The 12579-nt window shown below is 44.5% G+C and overlaps 1 protein-coding gene across 7 annotated transcripts in view; it reads left to right on the top strand.

The window, feature by feature from the left end:
• LOC132914430 (polypyrimidine tract-binding protein 2) overlaps positions 1 to 12579 on the top strand; it is a 442018-nt gene that overhangs the window by 50456 nt on the left and 378983 nt on the right. The window lies entirely within an intron of this gene.

Below are 12579 nucleotides of genomic sequence, written 5' to 3'. Positions count from 1 at the left end.
CGTGATAATATAAAATGACGCAGAAGGTGATGAAAGGTGGTGATGAAACGGGTGGAACGTGTCGAAGCGCGACGCGAACCTTTCGAAAGTGATACATACCGCTTCGCTTTAAGTTCACCAAGACGATATAAATGATAGTAAATTTCAAGGTAAATTAGAAATACAGTGTTCGCAACGTGTTCGCATTTGGAAGGGTAATCTTCCATCTGTCGGGTTGTATGATCGTGAAGGTATTTGGACGACGTTGTGAAAAATCCATCTACATGGCGTAGGTATTAACCAACGGATAAACAACCGTAGACAGGATATATACAAAGTTTAGATAGGACGACTATTTCTCTAATTTTCGCGACGCATCTACAAAACGATACGTATCGTTTTAACCAGCGAGAAAAACGAACGTACGAACCACTACAGAGGCCGAACGCGCCTCTCGATCGATCGAAAATTCTGCTGTATACGCAAAGTCAACCGTACGTCGACTAACAGCGCGACACAATTTCATCGAGAACTCGCGGTGCGCGTGTAACTTGCAGACTGGAAGGTAAAAATCAACGAAACGTCCGTGCGCTAGGCGTTTTAGTCGCGGGCAAAGCGCCCGCGGCCACGGTGAAATTTTGTCGGACATTGTAACGACGCTCATTGTTGCCGCCGCTAATAATAATCAACCGGACCCCCCGTTTGAAGTGGCTGCATTGTTAATGAGTCGCGTAATTAGCACCGGGCAACCGGATCCCCCGCGAATTTCCAACCGGAGTGTTCGAAATTCGAGCCGGCGGCGGCCCCGCGTTAAATCCACCGTTTCGAAAGCCACCGAAACGCCTGGCGTTGCTCGCAGCTCGAACGTTTGAATGCGTAATGGCAGCCAGAGGCGGCTCGTTGCCACGCTTCCGACGGATATCCGTCGTGCAACTTGCCCATGCATCGTTGCAAGACGCGATTATCGCAGATGGGTCGAGGATGAGGTTCCTGGATCGTTGGTATAGCCGTTTCCACGCATCTACAAACCTTTAATCGATTCGCGATTGACGAAAGAATGCCCTGTTTTAGAGGCATTTTAAACGCATTTCTGCTCGATCGATTTTTGGCAGGTCGACGAATGAAAACGAATGGAAACGCGAGGTAGGAGAAACGTTTAAGACAAGAACCGCAGTGAGTAAACAGATAAACAGAAGATAAAAAGACGTTGTGAAAATTACGAAGCGACCAACATTTGGTAGTAAGCTTTGAGAATCTTTAATTTACACGCATTTTACTTGCATCGATATAGGTATAAATTTTGCGAAACACACTTTAGACAGATTTTACATCTACGATCATAAAAGAATAATTTGATTTTCATTTGCGTGAACGAATTTTGTGTCTTGATCGTCCATTATCCGATCACGGTTACTTTGCAGGAAACAGTGGAAACGACTACCTCGCGTTTCAAGATTATTTCAAGCAAGCCTATAGACGTCTTGAATAGAATATCGAGATTTACGAGACGTACTTTATACACTTTTGTACAGTACGTTGTTTTAGCAGTTATCACGTAGTTATATGATTACGAGCTTAAAACTCATTCTTCATTGTCCGACGGATCCGTATCAGATATATCTCTCTTCGTATCTGACGGACTTTAATTTCAAATTTTCCACCTCCTGCAGCAACATAATCTTTGTTCCGGCATATCGTCCGTTGCATTTTTCTCGCTCGTCTTCGCCATCTCTCCGTGCGTCGAATAACTTTTCTTTCTGTCTCCTCTGATTTATGTCCTCTCGCAAGAAACTCGGAGCTTCTGTTTTTCGGCTTTTATCGGGGTTGACGAAGCTGTCTCTGGCAGTGTTAAATAATAGGCACGATAACGATGACACTGTAATTATCTTGTATCTGAACGAGCACCGTCGTTTTCGAGTTTATTATAATATCGGTGTCGCTTGACAGTTCGGGCGATAAAAAATCGACGCTCGTTTAAAAAAAATGCAAACTTGGATCACCTATCGCGTTTAATTCCGAATGTTCAAGTTGTTCGACGTCGTGATGCATCGTCGAGAGAACTGTTTCATTTGGCCTAAGTGTAATCGTGGAAATCGAGGAACGAGTCGTCCCCTTGGCACGTACCCCCTGACCGAGAAAGGGAAACTGCGAAAGGTAGATCGTGGGAAACGCGAAGAAACTCGGCCACTTCGTGCGATTGCCGTCGCAGCCACCACCTTCTTTTTTACTACTTTTGCGGATTATTTACGTCTCGACCGCTTCCAAGATCGTCATCTTATTTTTTCGCGGCCGGACGCAGCTGGAAATTCATCCCAGAACTTTTCGTTTCGCAATCCTCTTTGCTTCTCGCCGTTTGAAACATGGCTCGCCAGTTCCCGTTCCTCTCATTTCGGACAACTGTTGCGACTTTCGCTGCTTCGGACGTGAAGCAAAGTACTTTGAAACCGTATGTTCGCGTGTCCTGAGATCGTAGAAGAAATATATTCCTTCTGAATTTATTTCGGTCTGTCGTATTTTTTATTTTGACGCTGTACATCCTGTTACGCTGATACACCTAACGCCGGTCGAGGCTTTCGGGAAGGAACCGTGCCCGGAAGGAAAGGAATTCCGACGTTTCGCGAATTTTAATTTTTCGAGTTAGACAGAAACACGAACATCGTCGCCATGTTGGCCGAGTTCGGTAAATTTGACGTTCGATATTCCACGGATATAGCGAGTGCTTTTAACAAAATGTTTACACGATCTTTGAAGCGCGCGGTCTCTTGTTGCCCCGTTTTCGACGTCCAATTAACTAATTACTGCGAACCTGTGACGTATGACGTGTCTTGTTTCTGTCGCGTGACGATGTGGACATAGGTTTTCGGGTCAGTCGTGTAGCTTTGTCGGAAACGGCTCGAGCGGAGGTATAATAGCCGCTGATGGATGTTTGGCAAGTGGATTTGAAAGATCTGCTTGGTTGGCCGACATAATTGGAAGATAGGTTTATAGGCAAGGGACGACAGCGTAAGTAAAGAATTTTCAATGTACGTAGCTAACGCCTTTTAACTTACGACCTATAATTATGACCGAGCAAACAGCTCTGTTCCCTAACCGTTCCTTGTATAACTAAACACACATCCACGACGCAAATCGAAAGACCTCAAAATTCAAATGTATTCCGTCATCTATTTTTAGTTCTCGGCTGAAAAATATTGTAACGAGAATCATATTCCTCGACGATTCTCCCTCGTTTCCGTTTCATCGAATATGCATGAAAAGCTCGAATGCAACGCAATAATGAAACGGAAAGGTAAAAGAAAGGAAGGATGGAAGAGCGTGGAAAAGAGTCTGCAAAGAGTTTCAAACGCGGAACAAGGCTGTTCTTCAAAGAGCGCGAAATTTCATGCGCGCCGATTCGTCCTCCGCATTTTCTTGCTTTCGCGCGCGCTCGCGTGCGCGTGCTTTTCAAGGGACGACAAAGCCGAACACGGAATTAAAGTCGAGCCTTCTAAAGCACTTTGACCCTCTTTTCGGAGATCGGCCACGAGACAAAGCAAAAGTATCCGTTCGTTCTTCAAACGTGGCAAATAAGATCGATCGATCTGCCATTTGGAGGGACGAAAATGGGCGATTCTACGTTAGGGCGATGTTTCATTCTTGTTTTCGAATATATCGTCATCCGTGAGGAATGCGATTTTTAGAATCCATTATAGACGATTATTTAGCAGGAAAGATATCAAAGTTAAAGCATCTTCTCTTTTAATAATACGTATATATAAAATTCGTCCTTCTAGAAAGATAGGTCGTATCGACTTTAACCTAATAATTATTGCCACGCATACGCGAGATAATTTTTCTATCGTAGAAAAACAGCGACGCTAATAACGCGCGCGTAATAATTGCACAAAGCTTAAAATCATTGTTTTACTTTGCACCGAATTGTCTTTTGTTTCTGACAGACCTGATCGAACGAATAGTTAATACTATATAGGCATGTTTATTTTAATCCGTACGTCGGAGCAGCGAGTTTCGTTCGGAACCTGGAAACTTGGAGGCAAGTTGGCGGAAACGCGGCTGTGGTCGAGGGACAAAGTCTCGTACAAGTCTAAATCGCGGCGCAGCTTTTTGCCGGGTGAAATCGACAGGCTCGACCGCAGCTTAAGCGGCCAAGGAAGCTGCAGGGAACCGCAACTCCGTTGCAAACTCACCCTACCACCGTTCCTCGTCCGCTTCTGCTTCCGGTCTTCCTTCTCTTCTTGGCTAGGTGACCTCAAAGCGAACCGGTGTCGCGCTCTGTGAAACCTTTTCAGGATAAAGAACTTGTTCGAGGGACGATCGAACAACGTATTTTATTAAGACAGTCGATGACAAAAATATACAAAGGGAGAATGGTCAAGTTCGAGCTGAAACTCTCGAAAGCAATCTGAAAATCCAAAAGATAGAAGAAAATTAATCGAAAAATATAAAAAAAGAAGAAAAAGAGAGAAAAGAGAGAGAGAGAGAATTGGTGATCTCGAGAAACCCTAAAGACACAATACCGAACCTTTGGCGAGCAAATCTCCAACCAGCGAAACGTTCGACTTAAAGTTGGCGTGAAATTAACTAGCTCTCTGGCGGAGGAGCGAGGTAATCGTGGCAGCTGTGCGAGCAAGAAACGGACTCGATCAAACGGTTGTCGTCCTTCTTTCTCCTCGCCTCGGCGAGATTACCATCTCGGCTGCTTGTTAACGCAGCCCCGTTCGAACAAAAGCGCGGGAAAGTTTGCCGCGGAAAGACCGTGCAAAACACGCGGCGGCCAGATTTATCGGCGGAACGACGACGAAACTGTTGACGCGCTGCAAAATCAGGAAGGCTGCCTCCCCGTCCCTGAAACAGGGATCGCGATAACTACGAGAACCGACGAGAACTACCGTGGACCGATGGAATAACGAGGCGAACAGCTGCGGGCCGATGGAAACGGCCCTCGTACAGACGCAAGTTCCTTCGTTATTCCAACAATTAGCGGGAGCCCGTGTTTCTTGCGAAAGGGTGGAACGATGATGGAAGACGAGGGAGAGAGTTTCATTCGTTCCCGGTGTAAGTTCTTACCGTGATAGGAGATGGTTGTTTGGGAGTTGGCAGTTGGCAGTTAGGATATGGCTAGGGGTTCCCAGTGGATTTCAAACGACGGCGAAAGATTTTTCGATGGAATTTTGTATCGCGAATTCTTATCCCTCCGAGAGAGAAAGCGTATCTTGGGCAGGACCGTTTATCTCTATGTCTAGTCTTCCACTGTTCTAGAAAATCCGAGACTGTCAGAAAATCGTTCGTCCGAGTCTTTAGCACAGCGTGCAACGAATTTTTGATATAATATATAAGTACACGTTGTATTTGGTTACTTCAGTACGAACCGACATCGAGATCACATCGGACTCAGCCTTGAGACTCCGTACACTAAAATATACTTTCGCATACATATTTCACACTTATTACGCAGAGCAATTACTCATCGTCACGTTCAACGGGTTTTCAGCCAGGAAAACATCTCAGACATTTCGCGAAATCAACTCGTACACCATTTTTCTCCGTGGCGCAACGAACGCGATACATTACTTAACCTCTGCCGTCCATCCATTTCACGGTACCTGCAGCAAGACAACCGAAGAATACACTTCGAACGAGCGAATTCGAGTCACGAGGCGAGAAGTCGGTGTAACGAGCGAATTTATCATTACCTCGCCTCTATGCTTCATCTTCTCCTGTCCGCGCGAAAATTGAGGTTGAGCGCGTCGCGCAAGTGTCGATATGGCGGACGTTTGGTACGAGCCACGATTCGGCAGAGCAAATTTCATCGGCAAATTTTCCAAAGGTTCTAGAGATATTAGAAAAATCTAACCAAATGTCCCAAGTTTCTAACGTTCAAAAGTTCCTCAGACTTTCACGTTCGTTTGCTTCAAGGTCCCTAAAAAGTTTACATGTTTTCTTTTATCTCTAGCATTTCGCGTTTAAATGAAATATTCCCGTAGATATTTTCATCGATTTTAATATATACCGCATTTTACGGTTTGGAAGGGTATCATCGATATTTACGAACGTTTGATGGAAATCCATGTTTCAACGGCAAATATTTACCTGTTAAAACGAGCGCGAGGACTTACTTTTGTATGGCGCGTTTGTTCGAAGCTCAAAGCAAGGACAGTTTTGGTTTCGCGTAACTTTGTTTCCCGCGTTAGTACAGAAAAAACATCGTGTTTCTTTTTTCTTTTTTTCTTGTTACCTCGATCCAGAGTTTTTCACTCAAAAACTCTCCTTTCGTTCCTAAGTTGGTTCTAAAAATATCCTCTCTTCTTGTTTTTTGCCCTAATCTCGGGCTCTTAATCCTTCTTTCGTATCTACGATGTCAAAACTCGATATCCCTCGGGATCCGATCATCCAAATCTCTGGCTAGAAATATACAAGAATTTACACAAAATTCTCGTTCCCTTTAGGAACGTGTCGTTTACGCTTTGTTCGTTATTTTTACAATATACGTATATATTAGGCTGTCTCGGCTAAACGAGATGATCCAATGTCTAGATTTAGATATGTATATTTCTCTATTAATCTTTATTCTCTATAGAAAGGTATTATAGGTATTATTTATACGGATAAGGGAGGTGATCTCGTTTAACCGAGATATACGACATTTTTCGCCCATAATCTTCCATTTATCACTTGTAACTTTCCACTTGTCGATCGTACTACCGGTTACTTATTAAACGCCAGGTATAGCGCCGGCAAACCAGCTCCCCGGGCAAGAAAACGTTGTGTATAAACTCTTCCCCCTTATCATCCGCCTCTCCGTCGTTTTCTTCGCTTCTGAATCGCGAACGGATCTCGTGTCACTGTCTTGACGTGCCCCGCAGTGTAGCTGTACGCTAGCTCGAGACAGATTCTGTATTTCGCACACCAGAGATTCTCAATCGTCTCGGTGAACGTCAGCCGGAAACGGAAACCCGGCAGGAAACTCTGTTCTCGAATGGCAAGAAGAAGATTTTCAAGCTTTAAGAAAATCTGTTGAGAGCAAAAGCTGCAAGTATTTCCTCTCTTCCTCCTCCTCTTTTCTCTGTCTTTTTGTCGCGAAGATTAGCAGACGCGAAACGAACTATTCTACCCTTTTTTAATCGTAAAATATTACCAACTAATAATTAATAACGAACAATTTATCGATAATTAATAATTTTGCCAAACAGTAGGTTGCTGTACTGCTTGGTACTGTTACAATAACATTCGTAGTAATTCCTATGTAAAAACTAGCGAAATACAGATTAATTTCACTGGTGATGGTTCTAATAGTTACGATAGTACTAATAATATTGCTATCGTGCTAATAGCGACGCAACCACGCCAGTGCTAATAATACTTCAATAGTATTATTACTGCTCCCTCCGATACTATGTTCCACGACTCTGACAATGTAGCAAATTGCCATTCTAATTCAATGTGCCTTGACCTCGATATCGAATTACCTGCACGTGTAGAATTATCTTGATCGATTCGCTAAACGGTAAAATCGTTAAGGACGGCGCGTTTACTAAATTTTGAGAGCGTATCGACACGGACTCGTTGATCCGTTACAGCGTTGAAAGAGGAAGGAAACGTTTACCAAATCATAAAGCAATAAAATTCGATGCATCCGTTTGTAACATTTTGTTCATAAAAGTATTCATAAAAGAGTGGAAATTCTTAACAGGAATGAAAAGGAAGGTATTTACTAAGTTGTAAAAAGATCTCGACGTACAAAAAGTCAAATATTCAAATACGAAAATCTATCTGCCAATATTGGAGAACGTTAAAGGAGAAAAGGATATGATTTGCTAAATTCCGAAAGGATCGTCTCTCACTTTGTGGAAGATATCCATTGTTTGAGAGTCGCTGATATTACGAACTGCGATACTCGCACGATGAAAGCCGCAGGCTACCATTTTGCGTTACGCTCTTGCGTCCATTCGTATTATTGTCGGTGACAGTGACAAATCATCGTTACGACGATTACGGGTACTCGAGTCGCCGGTCGTTTTCGAACTCGATGAACTTTTGCAAAAACTCTATCGATCGAAAGTCATCGCGATGATGGATATCGCGTGGACAGCTTGACGTTCGTTCGTGTCTCGTTAAAAAGTTGTCATTCACTTGTTAATAAACGTCGATTCAATTAGAGCCTTCTTCCTTCGAAATTCGGAAAAATTTTCTTGATAAAAGAAATTATAAGCGATATTTTTCCAATTATCGATAAAAAACATACAGACCGTACAGAAAGTCGCGATTAATCGTCGTGAAACGGCTATTCTAGAATTACAAACAGAAGAGCGCGGTGAGAATCCAGATCTGCGTATTATTATCGCAATTGGAGCCTGATACTCGATGAACAAACGAGACTTTGCCGAAAGATAGAGGAAATGGAAAACGAATAAATAAACTAACAATCGAGGGACGTGATGCTAAAAGAAGAGAAATTAATTGTTTCTAGAAACGAACGAACGAGAAACTAAATAACGAAAATGCTAATACTCTACGTAACGCGATGGCGAAAATAAATAATAAATCGAAAGAGAGATCGGAGTCAGAAGGAGGAAATTGTAAGAAGGAAACGAGGAAACAAAGCGACTCGTAATCCTCGACGAAACGAACGAAGGAGATACGTACGTAGGATTTGAGAGGCGAAATTTCTCCGGGACAGATTCCACGGGGAATCGTACCGTTACTAGGCGAATTAGATACGGTCAGATTAGGGGAAGCTAACGGGGACATAACGCCGCCTCTCATCCTTCCAGATTTTCAAATATTCATTTTCTCATAGCGTGCTGCACCGGCTGTTCGTTGGGGGATGCAACGGATTACGGGGTAACGTTGCAACTCCCGTCGCTCGACATAAGACGACGGTCATGGGAATTCACCCTATTAATCGGAGTTTGCGTGTCGAACCACGTGGCTTCGTCCGATTCGACGTCAATGTTTGAAACTTGCTTATTGGAATAGCATCGGAAAGAAAATTTCAAACTTGAAAACCGAAAGTTCGAAACGATCGGCTATTATTAGTATTACAGATTGACGTACGAAATATCTTTCCCTATTTTGCACGACTTTTTATCGAGTTTCGCGCTCCGTCGCGAACAGCCGACGATGCGATGTTTTCGTATCTCTGTGACGCTTCGAACGTATTGTCGAATGTGCGATGAAATCTGAAGAGCGCGCCGCAAAACTTACCAGGCAAAGTTAAGACACGCGGCCCAACGTCGTCGCCGTCGTCGGACTCGCTGTTTTGTCAAATTATCGTCGCCGATCGAACGAACGATCGACGAAAAAGGCGGGAAATTATATCGATTAAACGAAGAGCAGTTTACGGTTGCTAAAGTGCGCTACGGACCAGAAGATCGTAATTGATTTCGTCGATCCGCGTCTCGCCAGCGACAAAAGTCCTGACCATGGAAGCTTAATGCCACATTATCGCGCGCACAAATTACCGGGAAATTATTCGAGATGGTCGCGCGATATAATAACCGTGGAAGAACAGTTGGGTCGATGAATTCCAGACACGTTCGCTGGTCTCGATGACATTGTCGGCCGACTTGCCGCTGTAATGACTGGGACCGGGCAGCAAAAGTGGAAATGGAAATCGGCGGGCCAGCATCGATTACGATATGGCCGTGTCGCGTGACAGAACGAGCGGAACCGGCCAGCACAATGCGCTAATGCGACACATTGTTCGACCCTGCAAAAATTGCCGCTCGTTACGAAGGCCAACAATGGCAGTCCGTGGCCTCTGTCGACGGACACACACCGCCGTGAAAATTATAGCGGCCGTTGCATCGGTCCGTTCGGGTCGGTTACTCGGCAAGAATCGACCAACTAGGGAAAGAAAAGGGAAATCGGGGGAATTTCAGAGATCCTGGTCGCCTCTCGTTCGCATACAGTGGCTGACGAAAAGTATTTGCACACCTGCCCTACCAAACTTTTACATAAAACTGCGTTAGGATTAGGTTAGAAACCCCGAAAAGCTGATTTCGATCACCTTTTGCAAATAAATTTACTATCCATTCGCAAAGAACTTTTGTATACTTCGATCTTGAGAATTTTTAGATTTTCGAGGTCTCAAGATTTTTGAAAGTGTCTCTGTATTTAGAAATGTCGATATGAAAGTAGCCGAATCTGCAAATTCTCAAATTCCCAAGCTTCGAACTTTCAAAGTTGCAAATCGAATTCAACTGGAACGTCCAATTTTCGAAAATCTACAATTTCAAAGTTCATAAAATTCCTAAATTCAAAACGATCGTACGCCTCCTTTGTGCGAAAATACCAAAGAAGATGGTAAGAAAAACACGTTCCCTAGTAGAATACGTATAATCCGATGCTTATGATGGAACCGAACGTCTTGTTCGCCCTGCTATCTAACATTTTCCCTCGACAAAAACACGTTTTCCTCGGTGGTGTGGAAAGAACGATGCCAAAAAGGAACTCGATCGCCCGCCAGGAAATCGTTTGTCACGCGTTAAACTAGCGTCGTTGGTTGTAGGTCGAAGAAAACGTTTCGCAGAAGACGTACAGGCGATCGATCATTCGCTGCGTGTGAAAACCAGCCGGGGCCAATTTCCAGATGGCGAATAATTAAACGTCTGCGGCGACAAAAGGGCTTGTATGCCACGATATCGCGTTCTCGATGAAAAGAAGAACAACTTATTCCGGGAGCCTTGGGACGGTCTCGACTGCCATTGTTCGCCAGACGTTTCATCGAACGAAATGCCCTGCCACGGCGAGAAAGTAATTAACGACGGGGCCAGAATTTCCGCCTTCAAACGACGCGTTATGTGCTTTTTGTTTGCTTCCTTCGATACACGAACAAAGATACGTAATAGAGATACAAACTGGCTTTAGAAACTCGAGGATTTCGAAGCGCGAAGACTCGATATCGTAACCATGGAGTTTTAGGACTCTCAGGGTTCGAAAGATTTGCAAACTCGCTTCGATCGGCATACTCGGACGTCTTCTTCTACTTTCCAAAAAGGGACCTCGTAGAAACGGGAGACGCGTCTTGATTTTCACGGGCTTTTACTAATTACACGCGTGCTTACCTTTACTATAGCGTTGCACGTCGAATCCGCGAATACCTCATTATCGCGAGACGCGAAGAGCATCCGAATTTCACGAACTGGAAACTTGGAAAGCCGTGGCAATTGCTGGAGAAATTTCGTTACTCGACGCGAAACATGGTCTCGTAGCGATAATGGCGCCACGGGTGCATTACACGGCTAATTCTTTGGCGGGAAAGCAGAGGCAAGTGCGCAACGATGCGTTCGTATGCATAAAATGTCGTTTTATTACGAGATACGCGCAGGGAACACGTTTTTCATTCGGTTTATCCTCGTTAATGGAAATTGGGCACGAATCGCGCTGTTATCAACGATCGTAAAGGGTTTCTACAAGTGGTTCGATGAAATTTGGAGGACGGCTTCTTTCTTTACCTTGTATCGTTTATCCACGATTACGCGATTATAATTAGCGATCGAACTGATCGAAGAGTTCGGATCGCGTAACTGGAATCGTTAAAAGTCAACGGATGAAAGAAAGAAAGAGAAAAAAGGCTTCGTCGTAACGTTCAAAGGAACGACAACGATGGAAAAGAGCACGAGAGCAGGTGTAGTTTTTAACTGGCCACCGAGAGACGAACGGAGGCGAGACCCGTTGGTCGGCGAAGGTGCGAGGAAAAACACGGTGGTCGCGGATACTCGAAGCGAAACAAGGCACGAGGGACGTGGTCATCGTCGAGCGACCATTTGCATAGACAAATAAGTTGGGTGCTGTGCGACGAACCACTGTTTATCCAGCAGTCGAATAATCGTTTTCGAAGCGATTTCGAGCCTCCTCGGCCCAAGTGTACGCGAGGGCAGGTACTACATATACATACAGGGCCAAGTGCCTTTCGAAAATTCGGCGACGCGCGAATCGCGGCTACAACGTGTCGATTTCCAGCCGAGCTACCGTCTCTTTCGGTTCACATGGTTTTTCGTATACTCGCTTCTTCGCGTGGTAGAACAAAGTTGTTCCGCAGTCGACGTTTAGTCGCGCGACTCTTGATTTATACGGAAATTCGTGGCGCAGACTCGTTTTACGCTTTCTTTCGCGTGGTTGTTTCGTAGAATTTTACGAACGATGTATTTTACTTTGACTCGATACGAAAGATCGTTGCAGGAATCGACGTTCGAGAGCGTCTCTTGGTGCAGATCCAAAGCTGGCCGTTTTTTAACATTCTGCGTGAACGCTTGACAAAGATTTATTGGACGAATAAAAATTCTACGAAAGCCGTAAAATCAGAGAAGAAGAGGCAAGAAGGAGAAGAAGAAAAAGAAAGGAAGGAGAAGAGAAAGCAAGGAAAGGTAGAACGTTTGTCTTAATTTGGTGACGTGCACGCTACTGTACACGCAAACGCGGGGAATTCAGGTGGCCGGAAAAGGGGAACGGAACGGAACGGAAAGAAGACAAACACGGGGGCGGCCGGATGATTAATTTCCCCGAGCGCGAAGGAACGCCGCGTTGGCGCATATTTTATGCACGCGTTTAACTCTCCACACGCCGCGGCGAACTTAATTTTCGCCGGATTCCATTACG

The sequence above is a fragment of the Bombus pascuorum genome, chromosome 15 (genome assembly GCF_905332965.1).
Source record: "Bombus pascuorum chromosome 15, iyBomPasc1.1, whole genome shotgun sequence".
Classification (NCBI taxonomy): Eukaryota; Metazoa; Arthropoda; class Insecta; order Hymenoptera; family Apidae; genus Bombus; species Bombus pascuorum.
This window is presented reverse-complemented; position numbering and strand designations above follow the sequence as displayed.